The sequence below is a fragment of the Lontra canadensis genome, unplaced genomic scaffold (assembly GCF_010015895.1).
Source record: "Lontra canadensis isolate GAN:19392208 unplaced genomic scaffold, GSC_riverotter_1.0 scaffold14, whole genome shotgun sequence".
Taxonomy (NCBI): domain Eukaryota; kingdom Metazoa; phylum Chordata; class Mammalia; order Carnivora; family Mustelidae; genus Lontra; species Lontra canadensis.
The window spans coordinates 19,494,473-19,517,013 of NW_022631008.1; the positions used below are offsets into that span (position 1 = coordinate 19,494,473).

At 32.7% G+C, this 22,541-nt stretch overlaps 1 pseudogene; it reads left to right on the forward strand.

The window, feature by feature from the left end:
• Positions 1 to 508: 508 nt before the first annotated feature.
• LOC116868215 lies at positions 509 to 1,349 on the forward strand (annotated as a pseudogene).
• The last annotated feature ends 21,192 nt before the right edge of the window (positions 1,350 to 22,541 follow it).

The window sequence follows — 22,541 nt, forward strand, 5'->3', positions numbered from 1 at the left end:
GCACCTGGGTTGGTTCAGTCTGTTAAGCATCTGCCTTTGGCTCAGGTCATGATTCCAGGCTCCTGGGATTGAGCCTTGCATTGTCCCCCTGCTCAAAAGAGAGTCTGCTTCTCCCTCTCCCTATCCCCTTCCCCGCCTCATGCTCACTCTCTTGCATTCTCTTTCTTTCAAATAAATACATAAAATCTCAAGAAAAACAACATTTTAAAAGATAGAAATGTGCAGAAGGGGGAGATAAAACCTACCTATGTCCTCTTCTCAGATATAAACACTATTAATATTTTGCTTTACATATATCAGCCACAGATTTCATTTGTGTACTTGTGTATTCTCACTGTGCACTTGAGTGGGAGGTGATATTTCATAACCTTTAAAAAATTGTTGTTGTAATTTAATTACTCATTACAATAAACATTTTCATAGTGTGATTCCATCCAGCACTGCAGTTCTCTAGAACAGTTCATTTATTTCTGTCCAACTTCTAAATCACTAAGTGTGCTACCACCCCATGGAAGATTTGATGGACATGGACATGAACCCCCTGAGGCCCTAGAACTATCTTTTCTGTTGGGAACTAAGGGCTAACAAAGATGATCACTTTAAGGTAGATAATGATGAAAATGAACACCTTTAAGACTGGTCAGTTTGGCAGCTGGTACAAAGGGTGAATTGCACACTGTTGAATCAGAGGCAATGAATTAGGAAGGGAGTCCAATTAGAGTCACACTGGCAACTTTGAAAATGTCTGAACAGTTTTTCTTGGAGGCTTTGAAATAATTCCACCTGTGATCTTAGATTGAAAGGTGGACTGCATATTAGTGGACTGCACTTAGTAGCTATGGAAGAAGATGTGGAGTCAGCAGATGAAGAGGAAAAGGATGTGAAACTCCTTAGTTTATCTGGAAAGCTTTCTGCCCCCTGGAAGTGGTAGCGAGGTTCCACAGATAGAAAGTAAAACTTGCTGCTGATGAAGATGATATGAAGAAGAAGATGATGATGATGATGATTTTGATGATGAGGAAGTTGAAGGAAAGTCTTCAGTAAAGAAATCTATATGAGATCCTCCAGCCAAAAATGCACGAAAATCAAACTACAATGGAAAAGACTCAAAACCATCAACACCAAGATCAAAATGTCATGAATCCTTCAAAAAACAGGAAAAGACTCCCAAAACACTGAAAGGACAGAGTTCTATAGAAGACATTGAAGCAAAAATACAAGTCAGTGTAGAAAAAGGTGGTTTTCTTCCCAAAGTGGAAGCCAAGTCTGTCAATTATGCAAAGAATTGCTTCCAGATGACTGACCAAGAGCCTTTTCAAGATCCCTGGCAGTGGAAGAAGTCTCTTTAAGAAAATAGTTTTAACAGTTTATTAAAATGTTGTCTTCATATCTGTAACAGTTGATATCTGACTGTTCTTTTTAAAATTCAGAGTGAGAACTTTTCCTACCATGTCTGATAAGTGTTGTCCAGGTTCCATTGCCAAGAATGTGTTGTACAAAATGCCTATTTAGTTTTAAAAATGGAACTCCTCCACTCTTTTTTTGGTTTTAAGTTTGTATGGAATGTTATGATAGGACATAGTAGTAGTGGTAGTCAGACAAATGGAAATGGTGGGGACACATAAATTTACTTGTGAAATAAACTTAGTATTTAATAAAGTTACAAAAACGTGTGATTTAATAGACTCTTCTAAAATACACATATGGACACATGGTGCTTTGTATGGGTAATTGTATTTAACCATTTGGCTTATTTCCAATTTTTCACTATTAGGAATATCATCAATATGTGACTTACCGTATTTGTATATAAATCTTGTTCTATAGCTCTGATTCTGTCCTTAGGATAAAATCCTAACAATTGAATATCGGGATCAAAGTAGGATTTTATTTTATTTTATTTTATTTTATTTTATTTTATTATTACTTCTTAAGGGGCATATGATTTTATTTTTAAAAGGCAGTAATTGATTTTTAAATTGACTAAATTTCATCTTAACAATTTCAAAGTAATTTTACACAAAGTTTAAGTATTTTTTAAATAACTTAAGCCTGTACAGTAACCAAATTCTCAACAACATTAATATTGGTAATCCTATGAATGTATGAAGGAAAAAATCCACTAATAATTACCACATTACTTTAACTAGAGATAAAATTTAGTTTGTAATTTTAATATCTCATCTGTAAGAGATGTGACTAGGTCTTCAATAACACATACAAAGATGTAGTATTTAATTTTTATTCTGTAAAATATCTGTGATTATGACTGTTGTCTACAACTTATATTTGCAAGTGTGACCCATGACGGCAATGCTTCAGTGAGTTTTGAAATGTTTCCTCCATCTCACCAATGATTTAGAGTGTACATTTAATAAGAATCTTTTCTAAGTGGGTATGCATAAAGCATGAAAATGTCTAAATGTTCAAAGGAGGCAAAACGATCTCTCTTCCAATTCTTGAAATATATTTGTGGGTTTTTGCTCTAGCAACTGCAAAGTCAGGCATCTGTTACTGTTTGCTGTGGTGTTGAATTTCATGGTTTGTTAATTTTGCAGTTATGTCTACAAAGCTAATAAAAGGAGAATGGGTAAGTCTTTTATACTGAAAAATTCAGACTATCCCTTGGGTAATTTTTCTTCATGAAATTCATTTCACATGTCTCTTTTAAGTGAATGAGATAAGTTTCTTGCTTTTTTAAGTTATCAAAAACTATTATAGGTTACTCAAACTTTAGACTTGTTAAAAATAATAAAACTATGGCTGCACACCATTAATTCTCCAATATTGGTTACAGAGATTCTTTTACTATACAGAGGGCAGGATAATATAAAATTTTATATAAAACATATCTCTATACTTCCCCAGTCCATGTGGATACTGTCGTAACACCCTTTTTATTATTTTCAAAATATAATAGCTGATCCCTGGGTAAAAATAAATTCACTTAATGCTATAAACATTTCAATAATCATTCAATAGCGACTAAACGAGCATTCACTGGTGCCAGGCACAGGCCCAGCATTTCCAGGGACTGAGGTCCAAAGGTAAAGATCTCTGTGTTTAAAAATTGTGAGTCTAATATATATATAAATAAATAAATAAGTATATAGAGGTGTGGGGAAATGCAGTAAAAATCTAAGAATGCACCTGAAGTGGTCTTACATAGTCTGATAATGTCTGGAAGTAGATCTCGAACTGGGGTTCCACCAGGAGGAGCAGAAAGCATTATTTACATTTCAAGCATACAAGTTTCATATAGGGGATTAGAAATTTAACTCACCCATTACATGGGTTGGATGGAGTACAGATCAAGGAAGACAGAAGCTATCATTAAAGGATTCTTCCTGCAGCAACAAATCAGGTGGTCATAAGAGGTCTTCCACAGCAGCTGTTTTAAATATCAAGAATCTACTGGGAGCTCCACCTATTACTGGCAGACCAGTGATTCTGAGGGAGCCCCTGCGAGCCCCCAGCAGCTACAGCACCAAAGCAAATGCTTCACAGAAGCCTGCTCAGAGCCACTTTGAACATCCCCTAAGCCTGCAGTCGCCTCTGGAGAACAATGATCTCTCTTTTCCTTCCACCTTACATATATACTAATTGTTCCTCATTAGCAGACTCTATCCAGGAATCATACCAAAAAGCGGTATGGGGAATTGTAGATCCTGAAAGCAGATGGTGTTGATACTAAGTTGATAACTGAAATAAATGTGTTTGGCTTTGGTATTTGTTAGGATTATATATCCAATAACGTGGCTTTCATTACATTTTCTTAGCCATGTAGTATGAATAATGTAGGATCTTAATATAACTTAAATTAATTCTAATGATAGAGTTGAGACTAAGTGATATTTAGAGACTATAACTTTAGTGTATTCAAAGCCCCCCCCCCAAACTGGACAAAGGTAATTTAATTTTCTTATTAAAATTTTTATTTTCTCTAAGTAATAAAAATACTTTCTCAAGTTCTCAGAGTCACTAGGATATGCATGAGTGAGATTTCTTACAAATATATTTTGGCAATGTCCATTTATCTTCATTTCCACTGTCCTAGTCCAGACTGTAATTGTTTGCTGGATAGAATACTGAATTTAGCCTACTGTCTGGTTTTTTTACAACTACCTGGTCCTAAACATCCTTTCTACCTGTTTTCCACATTAAAGTCAAAGTGATATTTTTCTCTCCTTTTTTTAAAATATTTATTTATTTATTTGACAGAGAATGAGTCAGGGTAGGTGCAGGGAGCAAAGGAGAGAATCTCAGGAAGATTCTCCACTGAGCAGAGTGTCCAACACAGGGCTCCATTTCAGGACCCTGAGATCATGACCTGAGCTGATATCAAGAGTCACAGGATTAACCGACTGAGCCACCCAGGTGTCTCTGGAGTGATATTTCAAATTGCATATCTGATGGTGTCATATCTAGACATACCAAGTACATTCTTAGGGAGATACACATTTTATTAGAGAATTTTCATTCAGCAATTTTTGTAAACTTTCCTCTGATATTGTTTTGTAATTTGCAGTGTTACCTGCAATTACAAATTTCTTTGAACTTCTGACTCGATTTTTTAAAATAAAGTTACTCCCTTAAAGTGTAGTAGTAAGAATTAAGTGGTATAAGCACTAATTCCCTGCCTGACAGATATTTGTTCAATAACTTTTTTTTAAGAAAAAAATCTTTCATTTGCTAAAATATCTCTTTCAATAATCAATGATTACTGGATGCCACAAACTAAAATAATAACATGAAGGGTTTTTTTGCCATTGTTATTTAAAAAAATTTTTATAGATAGAACTATAATTGACATTCAATAAACTGTATATATGCCCCAAGAAGCCATGTCCCCAAATATGTTTACATTATTCTCCCAAAGATGTGAACTTTCTTTCTTTTCCTCTAATTATAAGACAATGATTGATTTCTTTTTTGGAATTCTAGATTAGTTTGTAATTTCTAGAATTTTATTTAAATGGAATCAGCAGTACTCGTTAAAAATACTATACCTTCTCCATTGTCATGTTTTTGCACTTTTGCCAAAAACCGACTGACCACATTTGTGTGGATTAATTTTTGGACTCTATTTTCTCCCATCAATCTTTTTGACCACACTCAAGCCACTAACACACTTTCTCTATTACTGTAACATGTAGCACTACAGGTTTTAAAAAAAAAAAAAAATTTATATGGCTTAGTGGGAGTCATTCAACAGCATTTTTTCTTTCTCAAAAATGTTTTAGTAATATTGGTTCCATGAATCCCATATAAATGTTGGCATTAGTATGTGGATACTTAAAAAAATTAGGTGATTTTTATTCACTGTGATTCTACTGAATTTATAGATCAATTTGGGGACAACGGACTTATTCAGTGTGCTGAGTCTTTCAATCGATGTACCTAATATATTTATCTATTTATTTGGGTCTTTGAGTCTTTATTTTTGGTCCACATTTCCTGCACAATTTTTGTAAGGTTTATAATTCAGCATCTCAATTTTTTAACCTATTATAATGAGTACCTATTTAAATTGTGGTTTTTACATTTTCAGTGTGAGATGCAGAAATAAGTTTTAAAAATATGTTTGTAAGTTGTATTTTATGACTTTCCTAAACTCATTTAGTAATTTCAAGAACTTTGTATATTATTTAGGATTTTTTAGATAAGTCTTACCATCTGTGAATAGGGACAGCTTTATTCCTCCCTTCCTTTCTGATTTGCTGTCATTTCTTTTCTTTTTTTTTTTTTTACTACTTCATTTATTTTCTTTCACTTATTTTCATTTATTTTCTTAGAGCACTGTTAAAACTTTCTATATGTTGAATAGAAGTGATGAGATTGAACTTTGTGCTTTGTAGCTGATCTTAGAGTTAAAACATTCAATCTTCTATCGTACAGTGTGATGTTGAGTGAGAGTATTTTTTAGATACACTTTATCAGGATAAGAATGTTTCTTCTATTCCAAATTTGCTGAGAATTTTTAACATGAATATGTGTTGAATATTGTCATCTTTTTTCTAGACCAAATGACACGATCATAGTTTGAGATATACAGAAATATTGTGAAGATTAGAGACTTTCTAGATGACCACACTCATTTTCCTTTATTAACCTCTTACATTAGTTTGTTAAATTTGCCACAGCTAATGAATCAATATAAATACATTATTATTTAATAAAGTCCATCTTTTTACAAATTTCCTTAATTTTAATCTAACATCCTTTTTCAGTTACAGGATCTTATCTCCATAACACATTTAGTTATTGTAGCTCCCTAGACTCCATTTGGCTATGATTTTTCTTGTTTTTGATGATCTTGGTAGTGTTGAAGAGTACTGATTAGACATTTTCTAGTATGTCCTTCAACTGGGATTTGTCTTATGTTTCTTCATAAGTAAATGGAGAGACTACTAAAAGACTAAGTTCTATTTTCATCATATCCTATCAAGGTATATGTTATCCTGATTTTGCAGGTTGAATTAATTTTATTAGAATTCTCCATTGTAAAATTATTCTCTCCCTCACCACTTTCCATACTGTTGTTTTTGAAGGGAAGTTACTATGCACAATCCACAATTATTGGATGGGAATTTAGGTTATACCAGTTTGAGGGAGGGATATTTGCATAAATTATTTGGAATTTTTCTGCACAAAAGATTTGTGTATTTTCCAGACTTTTATTTATTTAATCATTTTATATCAATATCAATACAGGATATTTATTTTATAGTAATGTAGTAATGTAGTATAATACAATACCACATTATTGATGTTATTTATCAGATTGTTCCAGACTTGGCCATTGGTATCTCTATCACTTGGTCTTTGTGTCCCTTTGGCATAATCTGGTTATTGTGCTTTATTTTGTTTTATTTTCTGGTTTTATGCAAGAAGTCCAAACTCATTTTGTATAGTCCATACCCCAGCCCTAGAATAAGACATTTATTCAAAGACCCTTGGTTCCTTTTATTGAAGAACGATTTTTTAATTTGAATTTTTGAACATCAAACCAGCCTTTCTTTTTGTTATAAGTCCTACTTAAATGTGAGGTTTTATTATATACTGCTAGATTTGATGGACTAATGCTCTTTTTGAGAATTGTTGGTCTGCACTTGTGATGAACATGGGTCTTTGGTTTTATTTTCTTATACATTCCTTGTCTGAATTTGGTATCACGATAAGTCTGGCCTCAAAAAATGAGTTAAGAAGTATATTCTTCTTTCTATTTTCTGGTGAATCTTGTAGAGAACTGGTGTCATATCTATATTTTAGTGCTTTGTAGAATTCACCAGTGAAAAATCTAGACCTAGAATTTTTTGGAGGGGAAGGATTTTAACTGTGAATTTTATTTTCTTAATAGATGTAAGCCCAGGGGTGCCTGGGTGGCTCAGTCAGTTAAGCATCTGACTGTTATTTTGGCTCAGGTAATGATCTCAGGGTTATGAGATTGAGCCCTGGCATCAGGCTCCACACTGGGCATGAAACTTGCCTAAGATTCTCTCTCTCCCTCTTTCTCTGCCAACCACCCCTGTCTTTCTCTTTCTCTTAAAAAAAAAGAAAACAGATACAAACCAGGTCATATATAAATACTAAATATATATTTTAATTATATGATATATAATATGTAATATATGTAAATATATATGAATTATATAATCTATAAATACAAATTATATATGTATATATAATTTGTGTCTTTCAAAACATTTGCTCATTTCATCTACAATTAAATTTATGGGCATAGAATTGGTTGTACTATTCTCTTATTATCCTTTTAATGGCTACAATATCAGTAGTACTTTTTCCTTAAATATTTGGAATACTCTCTTGGTAAATGATTTCATCAGGGATTTTGTTTATGGATAAATTTTTTTTTAATTTATTTGACAGAGAGATCACAAGTAGCCAGAGGGACAGGCAGAGAGAAAGGAAGGAAAGCAGGCTCCCTGCTGAGCAGAGAGCCCTATGGATGCGGAGCTCGATTCCAGGACCCTGGGATCATGACCTGAGCCAAAAGCAGAGGCTTTAACCCACTGAGCCACCCAGGCGCCCCTCTAAAGTAATATATCTAGGGAATTTTATTAATCCTTTCAAAGAAGTAAGTTGTGGTTTTGTTGATTTTATATATAGGAATATATGTTTCTATTTCACTAATTTCTGTTTATATCTTATATTTCCATTATATTATCCATTTTATTTTATTTATTATGTTTCTTCATCTACTGTCTTATTAGTCAAACAAGATCACAGATTCCTAGTCTCTCTTTTTATTTTCATATATACACACACATTATACATTTATAAGACTGTGTATTTAATTAATAAGCATCTGATATAAAAAGACTTAGAGAGGTGGTACCTTTGCTAAAAGTAAATATATCTACTAATCTATATAATTAAATAAAATGAGAGTACATTTAAATTCATTAGAACTAAACATAATTAGAGAGGAGGCATTGCTATTTATTTAAAAAATGGAAGATAAGGTTATTGCAATTCTTGAAAAGAACTGTAACTTTATTTTCTTTACCATTTTATATTGTCTCTATTTTTCAAGGTTAATAATGCTTGACCTCCATGTTATGGCCTCAGAGAATATGTTTAATAAACTATATGATAAATTTTATATCTTAAGAAGCTCATATGTCTAAAGCATTCCATTATAATATGACATATTAAAGCTCTCTGGTGATATATAAAAAGAATTATGCCATCTGTGATTTAACTTTTTTCTATACTGATGCTAAAATCTAAAAGTAGTAACCTTTTGGATGATTTTTAAAAGATAAGCTCCAGATGTTGCAGTAGGTTATGACCATTAGTAATTTGAGATTTTGCATTGTAATTAACACCTGTGATTCTTCTCTCTTGGTGTACTTTATACACTCCAGAACACTCCCACAGGAAGCATCGCTGATGGTCACTGGATTGATTTACAAAGGACAAAAGTACAATGAGTAGAGGAGGAAATAAGCACTTCTAAGAAAAGAGTGAGTATAAAAGAGGTATATGAAAAGACGTTGAGAAAAATATTTCTGTGGACAAAATACGGATACAAAATTGTGAAGATCTTTATAATAACAGTGTTTCAAACTCTAAATTATCAACATCCTTCCTCTAAATATTCAACATCAATATTCTTCCAATATTCCCTTACATTTTATAAGTTTCCTGGTACACTTTATTTATGCCTTCTCATTCTATTAACTTTTAGTAATTGGTAGAAATGATGTCAGGCCAAGAGAAAATTTTTTACTGAGCAGAGATTCATTCATATACCGTCTATTTACATAGACCTTGAAAATCAATATTTCTTACTACAGTTTTATGTTAGTTTATGTTATTTTAATAATTTTCTCATTACTTAGATTCATTCCATTAATAATTCATAAAATGGTACTTATGGGTTACATCATGATATGCCTGTAGCCTCTCCTCTCAATTTTCCACTCTGTGGCCCTCTGTGAGACAACAGTAGTGATATCTCTCTTTTCAACAAAGGTGTGTGGGGACTGGGGAGGGATATGTTTATGCATATGTAACATGTATCTAGATTTATTTACTTAAAATTCTCAATTAGTGACTACTTCTCCAGTGGGTGTCCTCTCTAATTTGACTCCTGTTTTTATTTCCAACACATTTCAAACATATTTGAAAGCGATTTTGTTTTCTGACACAACAAAATTGAGAGTCATTGTCTTTTGTCTTTGTTTGTAATGGTATGCCAACATTCCACCAAAGCTCTGATTTCCATCAGGATGTGAAAGTGAGTTGGCTACGGTCTGGTTGCTACAACAGGTATTGATAAAATAACTACAGGAATTTCCAGCAACTATTTTCTTGTGTCACTGATGGAGTATTCTCACAATGTTTTAGTCATTAGATCACATTGATGGTCTCAACTGACTTATGATGTCTCCTTACACACACATAGACACACACACTTCATAAAATTTAGTATTGTGCATTATATACTGTTATAAAAAATGTAACTAAATTGTAACATAAAGGACTCAAACAACTTGATTTAAAGAAATTATAAAGGTTATATAATCAAGATAGTCTGGTTGTCGAAAGAGTGGACACATATATCAATGGATGACAGCGGGAATCCAAAATTACACCTTTGCACACAATTGATTGTATACAATGTGCTAAGATAATTAAATGAAGAAAAGTTAATCTCAATAAATGGAAATGGTAGTGGAACAATTGGGCATCAATATATAGGAAAATATAACAAAATTTAACTCAAAATGTAAAATAGATATGACTCAAAAATATCTAACTGTAATAATTCTAAAAAAATACACAAATATTTCTTAGGAAACAAAAATAACAACTATGGTTATCTTAACTGATTCATAGAAAATCTTGAAAATAGAAACTTTATTTTTGCCCTGATAAAAGATGTCTATAAAACCCCCACAGCAGAGTGCTTGATAAAAAAAAAAAAAAAATACACTGGAAGTATTACCATTATGGTCAAGAATAAACAAGTGCTCCACTATTATCAATTCTACTAAACATTGTACTGTTTAGGAAGCTAAGAAAATTGTATGAAAATTAGGAATATTAGAAAAAAGGTGGAAAAAGGCAATGCTGTGGAGTCTCCTGCTAATCCTTAACAATTTAACGGAATAGCAATGTCATACACAGTCATCCTTTGTTCATGATGGAGTGAGAGAAAATGGAATCACACTATATTATTGTTTATGAAGACAAAATTGGAGGACTAGTCTTATCATACATCCTGATGTATTAGAAATCTATAGCATAAAAAAGAAATGACATTTATTATGCAAATAGAACAATTAAATAAAGCCAGAAGAAAACTACCTACATATGGACACTTGTTATGTGACAGATGGAGTTGCAGATCAATCAGGAAACATGAACTTTTAAATAAGTGATGGAACAATGGCTAGCCATGTGGAAAAATAAAATACAGAGGCCTACCTCTCATTATTCAAAACAAATACATCTCATAGATAATATATGACTTAATATTAAAAAAGTAAAAGTCTAGAAGATAGGACAATTTCTTTATGATATTGGTATGTGAAATGATTTTTTAAAATAAAATCCAAAAGTGTAAATGATAATGGAAAATATTGATGATTTTGATGATATTTAATTATTAAATTCTGTTAATCAAAATCCATGTTCAAACAATGAAAAGATGTTTGTGATATGAGTAACCAACAAATGGGACACGTGGGTGGCTCAGTCAGTTAAGCGTCTGACTTTGGATCAGTTCATGATCTCACGGTCCTGGGTTTGAGCCCCTTGTTAGACTCCCTGCCCAGTGGAGAGTCTACTTTATCTCTCTGTTCCTATACTCCACTTATACACTTTGTCTCTCTCAAATAAATAAATAAAATTTAAAAAACCCCACAAAAACACAAATAACCAAGAAATGATAAATATCTATAATATATGGAAATACAGAAGACATGAATAAAAAAAATGACATAATAGAAAGTGAACCAATGAAACACACATTTTTTTTTTAAAGATAGGCAAACTAGCAATATGTATTTGGAAAGGGAAATGCAAAATAAAGTCATAATATAACAACATTTTGCAAGAAAGTGATAGGAAGAAACCAGATAATTCAGAATGATGGTAAGAATGAAAACTAGTGTATTCTCTTCCCTTTCTAGCCTAAGTGTAAACTGATATATTTATCTTACAAAATAGTTTGTCATTCCCTAGTAAAGTTAAACATTTGCTTCCTCTAAAAGCTGTAGTAACACATGGACATAAGAAGACATGTTCAAAAGGACTTATATCACTATTGTGTAAAATAGCAAAAACTGGAAACGATAATATCAATAGAAGGGAAGAATAAATTAGGCATCTATAGGAGAGAGTAGTCTATAGTAGTAAAAAAAATGGCCACAATGATCAATCAAAACAAAATAAATGTAAGTCAGAAAAATATGTGGCTTAGATTTCATTTATACGAACTTCAGAAAGAGGTATTATAAACAATATACTTGGGGAGGAATATACACAGTGATGGTAAACACTATAAAGGAAAGCAAGGAAATAATTCATAGAAAATTCAATGTAGTAGTTGCTATTTGAGGGAGAAAGAGGCTATCCTGATGGGGACGGCACCTCGGGGTCTTTTGAGATATGGTACATTTCTCGTTCATAGGTGTATGAACGGAGTATAAACAGTAGGAGTCCCAACTGTTATTATTCTTTAAGTTGCATAAAGTGTTTCTTGTGTGTTTCCTATGTTTATTTCAGTTTCATAAGACGGTATACAGCAAAGTACTGGTAGAGGCAGAGATATGGAATTAATTCTATGTACTTGGCATAAATATCTTGGGCACAGTTTCTGAGGAACCACATTTTGGAGATTATTTCTTAGAGTTAGGGTAACTATAAAATAACTATGTCATAGGAGAAATCTTTCCATTATGCAGTTTTGGGACAACCAGATATAGACATGAATATTATATAATAAATCAATGACATGAAAATCACTAATTTATTTCTAGTTTTTTGTAGGAAAAATCATACACAAGAATAGCAAAGCTGAAAAAAAGAAAGTTTTTAGGAACGAGTTTAAAGATTATAATCAAGGGTGATTTGACAGATTATGGCAACTATGATAAAATATGTAGGAGACTGAAAAATTATGTGATTTTGCATTATCTTTCCATACCCTCCTCCTGTTGCTTACATTCCTTGCAACAGAAACACAACTTTCCCTCCTTTCAATTGGGCCAAATGTTTCTATGATAAACTTAGAATCTTTTTTCCTAGTAATTTAATGAGGAAACTTGGACCAGCTCTCAGGGTATTAAATATGTGTAAAGTGAATTACTCTTAATCATAGTAAGATAAGATGATATTAACAATTCTTGTGTGATTTTTTTGAAGGACACAATATGTGTGACATGATATGTTTAGTTATGTGAGAATTCATAATATTTCTTTTATATTCATACATTCTTAACCTCAGGCATTTTAAATCTATACCCAAAGTACTTTACATAGACAGGGAAGGTTTGTCATATTTGTTTTTCTGAGCTCTCCAAAATCTTTGCTGGCCATAATGTAGCATTCTTCAGTGACAGTACTGTCACCCTGAGATAAAAAAAATATAGATATATGTATTTACTTACACAACATTAAACACCCCTACATACAAACACAAACACAAATCCAACTTTCAAATATAAAATTATGTTACTATAATTGAGATATTCAGGTTAAAAAAATTCTAAAGTTTACAAATAATAATTTTCTTGGTTAAAAATGTTTTGCATTATTTTCATATTTTAATTTAATTAAAAAATCACTTATTGAGGTGATTATTTCTAAATACGGAAGGAAGTTGTTTAGTCTCCTATCCTTTCCTCCTTGAGCCGCCCCGCAAGATTCAAAGAGGTGTTAAAGTATATACTTAACTACTGAGAGATAACAGTTAGATAGCAGATAGAATGGATTTAACATTTTCCACTCTTTATCTGTGTTTGCTTTCCAATTCTACAGATCAATAGACTCTGCTTTTAAAGTGAAAAGAAAAGAAATTTCTTACTGAAAGGCAGGGTAAATTATTCTTGAAACACAGATGATGATGATGATATGAACAGTGGCAGCAGCAGCATCAACAAACCAATTAAAAAATCAAGAAATTATGTGTGAAATGTAAAAAAAAAAAAAAAAAAAAAAAAATTTCCACCAAAGAGGAAAATTATGATTGACTAAGGAAATAAATGAGTGATTAAGCATGGTGAAAGCCCGTTGTTTTCTCCTGTTCAATGAATCTGCTATTCCTAATAATCCTATTTGTGTAAATTTTTACTGATCAAGTAAGACATAGCCCCATCTTATCCCAGAGAAGAAAGTGAGAATTTATAACTGCACACAAACAGCTGAGGAGAGAATGCAGAAGATTCTGAGCAGGAAACACATGAACCAAACACATGCACAATTCATGGTTTTACAGTGAGAAAACTTATAATTTTAACAATGAAACTTTCTTTTTCCAGTTAAGCAGTGTTAATCATTCGTTTGTAGGTAACTTCCCCAATTTAACTATTTTGAAACTCTGCAATCTCTTCCTACTGGATTTTGTGAACAAATTTTTATTTTTTCAAAGTTAGGATTTCTCTAAGAGAAACCCTATTTTGTCATGAAGGCAAAGGAAAAAAAAAAGTTATGTTCACAATTTTAAGCAGATTCCTGTAGAAGCAAGGAAAATTAAATTGCTTGCAACTTGTCCAGATACATATGAGAGCATTTTTTAAAAATACTCTTCTGTCTTCTTCTCTTTGTTAGTTAACTACATCAAAAAGGTCAGTGAAACATTCCCTTTTCTAATACACTTTCCAGTTTTTTGCCCTTGATCTTTTGATCCAAGATTGGCAGATGTGAGACCCTGAGGCAAAGCCATTGACTTAGAGAATCCAACAGAGCTTAAGACTCATGCTTTCTATTTTTGGAATGTTAAACTTCCCAATTGGGTCATTTACTTTGACTGTGATCTGTGACACACACAGTTCACCCTGGCATAACGTGAGGTGGATTTTTTATACAATATCTACCAGGGTCTCCCAATTCTTCTTCTATCATGTCCTATCTCCTGGTTTGCTTTTCTTGCTTACTCCTAGCAGTGGTTACCTGCTATTGCCCCTTCCAGCAGCCACCAGTACCTTCTTTTATTTTCCTCCTGTGTCTTGGGTGCTATCTATGTGTTATAGGATTTTCTTAGTTCATTTTCTAATGATAATTACTCGCATAGCACTGGGTCTCAAATGGGTTGTCTGACCCACCCCCAAGAGGGATATGTTCTTTGCCTAAACATATAAAAGTCACCACCCTTTCAGAAAACTCTCACACTACTTTATTCCCAGTCTCCCTAATTGTCTATCATATATATATGTTTTAATGAAGGAAATAACTTCTTTATCATTTTTAGCCTTCTCCTATTTATTCATTAGCATTTTCTTGTCTTTCTGGCATATTTTAGTTCTTCAAAAAACAGGCCATAAACAAGACTAATCCCCTTAAAAGTCTAAGGCCACTAACTTTTGTTCTCTGGGTCTCAGTTTTTTGACAGTTCCTCTGGGAAAACTTCCTGTTAATCATGAATGGGATTTCATCTCAGTTATAACTGACCAAGTATTAAATATAGAATATATTTTCAAGAAACTCCAATATGTATTAATCATTTGCTCTGGAAGTAATACTATATGATGTTCTCTGAAGGGACACCAAGAAAAGATAGCTGCCTTCAGCTCCAGGGTTGGGGGGAAGTATAGCTTGTGCTTTTTGGGGTCCAAGAGCCTCTCTCATGTCCCTACTCACAGAAATAAAATATTAGAAAACATTCCTGAGTCAGTGCCAACGACACAGCATCCCTGCCCAATGCAGCCAATCAAGGCAGTGTAAGCTTGGATCATAGTGTGCAACTCTGAATACCAGGCTAAGAAACCTTAGAAATCTCAAACATTGCCAAGTCCCAAGCTTTCTGCATTCTTAGTCCTACCTATACTTGGCCAACTCACTCCAAAAACGTAAAGAACTCTACCAAGATTCTGTAGCTACCAAATTTCAAATTCAGAAAGTCTTCCTAAATACGTTTCTTGAATTTACCTATATGACGAGCCCTGAATCCATCCCATGTAGGAGATAACCTGTCAGGGACCTTAGCCGAAGCACTAAAAACTTGCTTTAAAACCCATATTTTATTTCACTGCCTGCTCTTTCACTGTGATATGCTCTCCAAATGGTTATCATAAACCTATATCCCCACTTTACGTACTTTATTATTGGGGGACAATGCAAGACATGGGATGGCCACACGACTGGCTGAGGTTTCGACCATGATGTAATTATGAAAAGTTAAGAACTATTTGCCTGGCTAGATTTTTCTAACATTATATGAAATGCTTCTAAATATTATTTACTAAAAACCTGAGTGGTTGTTAAAACTTGAGCATGTTCAGTTTCAGATGGGTAATTGTTGGCATGGCAACTTTATGCTTCATGTTTATGCTATTCTTTTGTTTTATCCCAAGCCAGAGAAGATCCTTGCTTATTGCTTCTTAGACATTTATACAACAAATATTTATTGAGCTCATTCTAAGCATAAGGCACCATAGGTGATATTAATTTGGATTAGATGTGGACTCTACATTCAAGAAGAATGCAATCTAATAAGAAAGATTAGATTGGCACATTCTTAAAATAGAAGGTAAAATAATATAAAGCTGCAAATATAGTGCTATGGATTTCAAGTCAGGAATTCCTTCTAGTGTTACTAATAATAAAATCTCACTTCTTAGTTTTCTTGATAGAAATCACTAATCTGTTCATAAGCTGTCTAAATTAAAATACTCAGTATAATTTTGCTATTCAGAAGTTTTAAAAAAAGAGGTTACCAATTTGTAATATTAATAATGTCAATTTCATATGAACTTTACCTTGAATATTTTAATTATCTATTAAAATAATAGCATCCAGCTAATTCTAAATAAGAATATATGAACAGAGCAATCTAAGAGTTTGTTATTAGAATAATTTGTATATGTGAGTCTAGTATAGTTTTCTTCATTGTTTTTGTTTGTTTATTTCTTTTCTTTTTTGAGGAGCATGTAAGAAAATCAAGATAGTCTACTGACAGAAATATAGAACTGAACATAGCAAAGGTAAAGATTAAAAAAAAAATACTACCATCATTGCATTATCTGTAAAGTTAAACATCTCCTTGGAATTTACCTCAAGGTTTTCTTCTTTTAAGAATTTCAAAAGTTTTTATATGTTTCTTAAAAGTATTGTTCCCTTGGCAGCTACTAAATGAGATTGTGTCAAACAGGTGCTATTATCCTTACCGTAGAAAATACAGTGTGGAATATTATCCTAAACTCTGATTGTCTCCTTTTCCCCACTGGGTGAGAAATTACTCAGATAACGTGTGTCTGTATACAGCATTTTTATCTTTTATCTAGAGTTCCTAATGTTCCGTTACACAGGTGAAGAAGGGGACAAATGCCAACCAAACATATGAGTTTCAAAAGAGCTGTCACAGTTTTAGTCCGTAAAGAAAATCTAGACAATAGTCAAGGTCAAAGAAATGAATGTACTAATAGAAATTTCTCCATAGAAGGAGATAATTTCTAGGCATGGCATGCTCAGGCTGTGGAAAAGATATGATGGCTGGAAAGCAAATAGATATTGTCCTTGGTGCCAAAGATATTCTTAGGCTTATAATGCATTTATAAAAAAGATGAGCCCAAGATCAGATTATGTGTACAAATGCTTTCATTGTCCAAGAGAACCCGTCAGCACTAGCAATATGATAAAGAAGATTTTGCTTGGTTGAAGAAAATAAGAGAGTGATCAAAGTTGGTAAGATTAATTAAATACATGTTTGCGGTTAGACCATAGATACTATAAACAAAAACCAGTAACTGGTTTTTAGAAATTGTTTAAAAACCATAACCACAAGTGTGTAATGTACCTGCCTTAGTAGGATATAAGAAGGTGGATGGGGAGTTGATATAGTAAAAGTAGGATATAAAGGATGAAATTTATAACAAATATATGGTAATAAGCCTGAGGCACCTCTGTCTCAAGAGATTAATCTGAGACTCACACTTGTAGACAAATCAAGGAGTATATTTGGCCCAATTTTCAAAAATGTGATGTTTTTGATCTGCAGGGTTTTGGCCAGGCTATTAGCCTCCTGCAGTGAACTAGCCAGAGAGGATAGGACTTGGAGAAGTTAAAAGGCTTCAGTGATTCATTGCACTTCAGGGCAATTTCAGAATTTCAGAAACTAGGAAGTAGCACTGAACTAAAAGTTTAGGGTGAAAGCTCAGCCTTAGTTACGTGGCACAGCTGTGCAGGCTACACACATTAAAAATATCTTTTCTTCATTGCTGCTAAGTTATTTTCATCAATAAAGGTCTCTTAATCCAAACACTTGGAGAGGGGGTGATTTCCTTTTGAGAGATAAAATATGCATTGTTAGAAGACACAGATAGGTCCATAACCTAAGAGTTAATAATACTCTAAGTAAAATTACTAACATATCTAAAACAAACAGACCATCAGAAGCAATGCTGGCACAGATAAAGGAGGGTTAGAAAAGTAAAAATAAATAAATAAATAAACAAGTAAGTTAAAAAAAAAAAAGGTAATATGGCTCTACGCCCTGACTTGGTTGGAAGGTGCTCTAAGTATGTGTATGGGGCCCTTTAAGCAGCTCTGCATCTTCTCTAGGATCTGTGAATAGAATAAACTGTTTTCTTGTGCCTCTTCTGGGTTCCCTTTTGCACCTGTACCTGACTGGCCTTTACCTAAAAGAACACAGAACACAAAAACCATTCCTTTGCCTCCGAGTTCACTGAGAAATCTGATTAGAATTAGACTTCCTATGTGGATATGCTCACAGGAAATAATAAATAAGTTGGTAACATGGATATCCAGTCCACTTGATTATAGTGTTTAACTGTATATAAATTCATAGTCATTACTAAATTTTTATCAGTCTCTTTGAGTTTTGTTAATGTAAATGGGTGAGTACTCTATGAGATTCTAATAATCTCTTGACATAATAATAACAGAAATCTTGAGACTCCAGGGATGAGGTCCAGCTCCTGGACTCTAACAGCCCAATTCAGCACTAAGGTAGTGTCACAGGGTTGAATTAGACCAGTGGGCAGTCAGTCTCCTATAGGCAACACTCTCATCTTGGTTAAGCATCATCTTCAAATAAAACTGTAGTTCTAAAACCCAGCATAACAAAACTTGACGAGGCAAAATGTCAGGCAATGAGCTATTGTAAAAAGACCTAATTCAAGAAGGAAAAATTGAGCACTAAGATCCCAGAAATTTACAGAAAGAAATAGTCCTGATGCTGGAGTCAAGAGCTCAACTTAGCTAGTCTACATTGAAAGTAGACTGCATTGAGCTAATTCTATTAGACATTCTCTCTTTCTAAATGTTCAGTATACTTTAAGTTGTTACTAATAGAATTATTTAATTGCTACTTATAGAATTATCTTAAATATATTTGGAGAAAAGTAATACTTATTTTAAAATAATAATAATAATAACCTTAAATAAAATATAAGCTGTAGGTATAAATGTGCTAGAAAGAATCTACAAAAGGTGTGAAAAAAGAAGGACTATAAACCTTGAATGACTACTGGAAACATTAAAGCTCTCTGAGAGTTACTAATACACCTTAAAATAATATGTGGCCTTAACTACTTAAAAGTGCTAGATTAAATTTTCATGTAAGCTCCTTTCTAACTACATGATAAAACTTTATGAAAGTATAGTGGAAATCCAAGTTCATAGCTGGGAAGATTTAGGACACCAAAACTTTTCTATCATATATCAGGCTTCCTAAAGCAATGATTTAATAAAAACATTTTTGTTTCCCAGTTGTCTAATTGACTTAGTTTTCTGTTTGGACCTGTATTGGGCAAACCTAGCCAAATTATAGAGCCCTTAAGTCCTCTTACCCTCAGGAAAATAAATGATTTTTTTTTTTTTTTTTGAAGAATACAGCCATATTCAACCATATCACTTTCAAATAATAATCCATCCACATTTTGGAACCACTTTTGTTAATATTGTCACTAAGCACAAGAGATATATAAACCTGAGGTTTCTTCCCAAGAATAACAAGAAGTACAAAACAAAAAAAGGGAAGATAAAAATGAGGTAAAGGCATACAAGTACTGGTAATGAAAGCTGGACAAACACAGGATCCTGTGGCAAGGTGCATCACAGTTTAAAGGGGAAATTAATGCCACAAAATAATAATGATAATGACAATGATAAATAATGTAATAAATATAGCAAGTACAACTAGATTGATAATGAGTCAAGGTTTTTAGAGTTTGGAGTAAAAACAAGAAATAAAATTACACTGGGAGGGGAAAATATGAAAGAGACAGGTAATAAAGAATAAGAAAAAGTAAACAATTTAGAGTATGGTAGATTAGTATCTGGAAGATGAAGAGGGACAGAAAACTGGCCTGTAACCAAGACAAGGTATTTAAGAAGCTGAGTAAGAAATCAGATACCTGACCTTAGTCATTTCAATGTTTCATCAGAGGGAAGGTACCTTTAACACCCTCTGTAATTCTAAGAGCGCTTAGGATCAAATTTGGCCTCAGTTTCATTTAACTGGTATCTGGACATATGAAAACCTAGGTGTAAATACAAGGTGTGATGTATCTTTAATTTTCACATATACTTGAAAAAAGTACTTATAATTTTATGTAAAGTTGAAATGAGACTCTTCCTAATTTTTTTAATATACACATATTTGATGTGGATAGTTATTGCAATATTTGAGGTTGGGAATCTATCCCATAATACTTAAACCTGGTCGTCATTCAGATCATCTGGCATGCATGTCCTTAGGCCCATCTGTTAGGTTGTCATGGTGCCATACTGAGGAAGTGGCAAGCTAGTTTCAAGTAGACACAAATGCCAACCAAAGATTAATTTAGCAGGAGAGCTTGTTGAGTGCAAAAAGTGACATCTCCTATAAGAGGAAACTCTTGACTAACAGTGCCAAATTGGGGCCTTGTGCTTCATTACATGTGAGTGCATCTGCTGCCACTTGCAGGCCTAATGCCATAAAAAAAATGACTTTCACTGTGAAAGCTACTTTAGAAAAAATAGAAGCATAGGTAATTGCATAGTTTAAGAAAGGTAAGCCTAACTGTTACATATCTAATGAAGTTGCTGAGATGGACACCTCTGAAAAGCTGATGAAATAAATGAATATACAATATTTCCTTATAGTTTAAGACATTTGATCAAGAATTTAAAAGGGACTGTTAAAAAGAAAAAAGTATACAGAGGAATGTGTAATTATTAATGTTATATTAAAATTAGAAAAAATGGGTAATATATGGAATGGATGTTAGCATTATAGAATTATATAAACACCATGCTAAAAAGAGAAAGGTACAACTAATGGTATAACTTAGGACATCACTATTTGTGAAATTTGTGTGATTTGGAAACTGATATAAATCATTTAAGATGTCAAATGAGTGAAGAAAAAGGGTTAGTTGGAAAACTAGACCCAAGAAATAAAGGTAATAGATGTCTATTTTATTTTGTAAAATGCAAGAATAATAAAGTATTTAGAATGAAATTAACAGTAAAATTCAGGATGTCATAGATTTTATGAACATGGCAAAGTTCAGAAAGTTAACTCTTCAATTCATTGATGATAATTTATTGACAGATTCCTTCTGAAATATTTAATGAATACCTAGAAGTTGTCAAACTTGGTGATTGAGTTATCTTATTGACTGACCTGAAGTAAATCTAAGTTAAATGATTTTTTTTTTTTACTTCTAGATGACAAAGTTTCTTAAAATTAGACTTTTGTAAAGATAGGTAGCTATTGTTAAATGACAAAATACGTCATAACCAAATGGAAAATAATAAACTCTTTTTTCCTCTTTTAATTTCTATAAACTGATGCTTTCAAAATTTGCATTTTACATTATTATTCTCTTAAAATTACCTGAACTGAGTCTTTGACTTGAAATCTCAAAAAGATACCTGGAGAGATCAATTGGTTCCATATCATCATAATGCTCTATTATGACATGTATCATGTGACAACTTTCCAGAAAAGAACATGCTTTCTAAACCTGGCATCAAATTCACAAAAATGCTTTCTTCTTTTTTTAAGTGGTTTTTAGGAAATATGCCATAGAAGTTGAGGCTTTTTCATATGTATAAAGTACATAAACTAATCATTTTGAGAAATAAGCCAAGAGCTCTGATTCCAAACTTTGCAAAGTCATAAGCAACTTAATAATTATTTAACCCTGGAAAGCTTCATCCCAAGTCTTTGAAGTTAAGAATCGTATTTTTTTTTATATGATGTCTTTAAATGTATTTGAGAGCAGAATTATTTCCTATAGTAATATGACAACTCTCCACCATACCTGCTGATTAAAATGAATATGTTCTCTGAAATCAAGGCAACTCTACATAATGGACCAATTCGAAATCATTCTTTCCTTAATCTCAGAAGAATTGTTTCTACTTCCTGAAAACCTCATGTTGGATTCAAATAGTTTATTTTCTAATTTTGGTTCTGAAATCTGATCATTTTATTATATTAAAAAAACCTGAATCTTTCCATTTCCAGCACTATTGATTACCAAGTAGTCCAACAATATCAAAAAATGCATGATTTTAACTTACATTGTATATAAGTTAAAATCATGCATTTTTCACAGTTAAGCCAAGATGCAGTTATTATTATTTTTCTCCAATATACAGATGAAAAAACTGAGAACCTTGGAATTTTTAAGAGTTTGTTCAGGGTCTTATACCTGATAAATGGAAGAGGTAGGATTCAAACCTAAGCAATCCGGATCCAATATTATTCAGCTAAATTAAATCTTAAATGGTGTGCTGAAAGACTTTTGCAACCACATTAGATAAAGTATGAGAATCTTGGTTTTGACTGTATAACTGCATTGTAAAGAGAGCACAAGGAAATCAGAGCCCCCAGA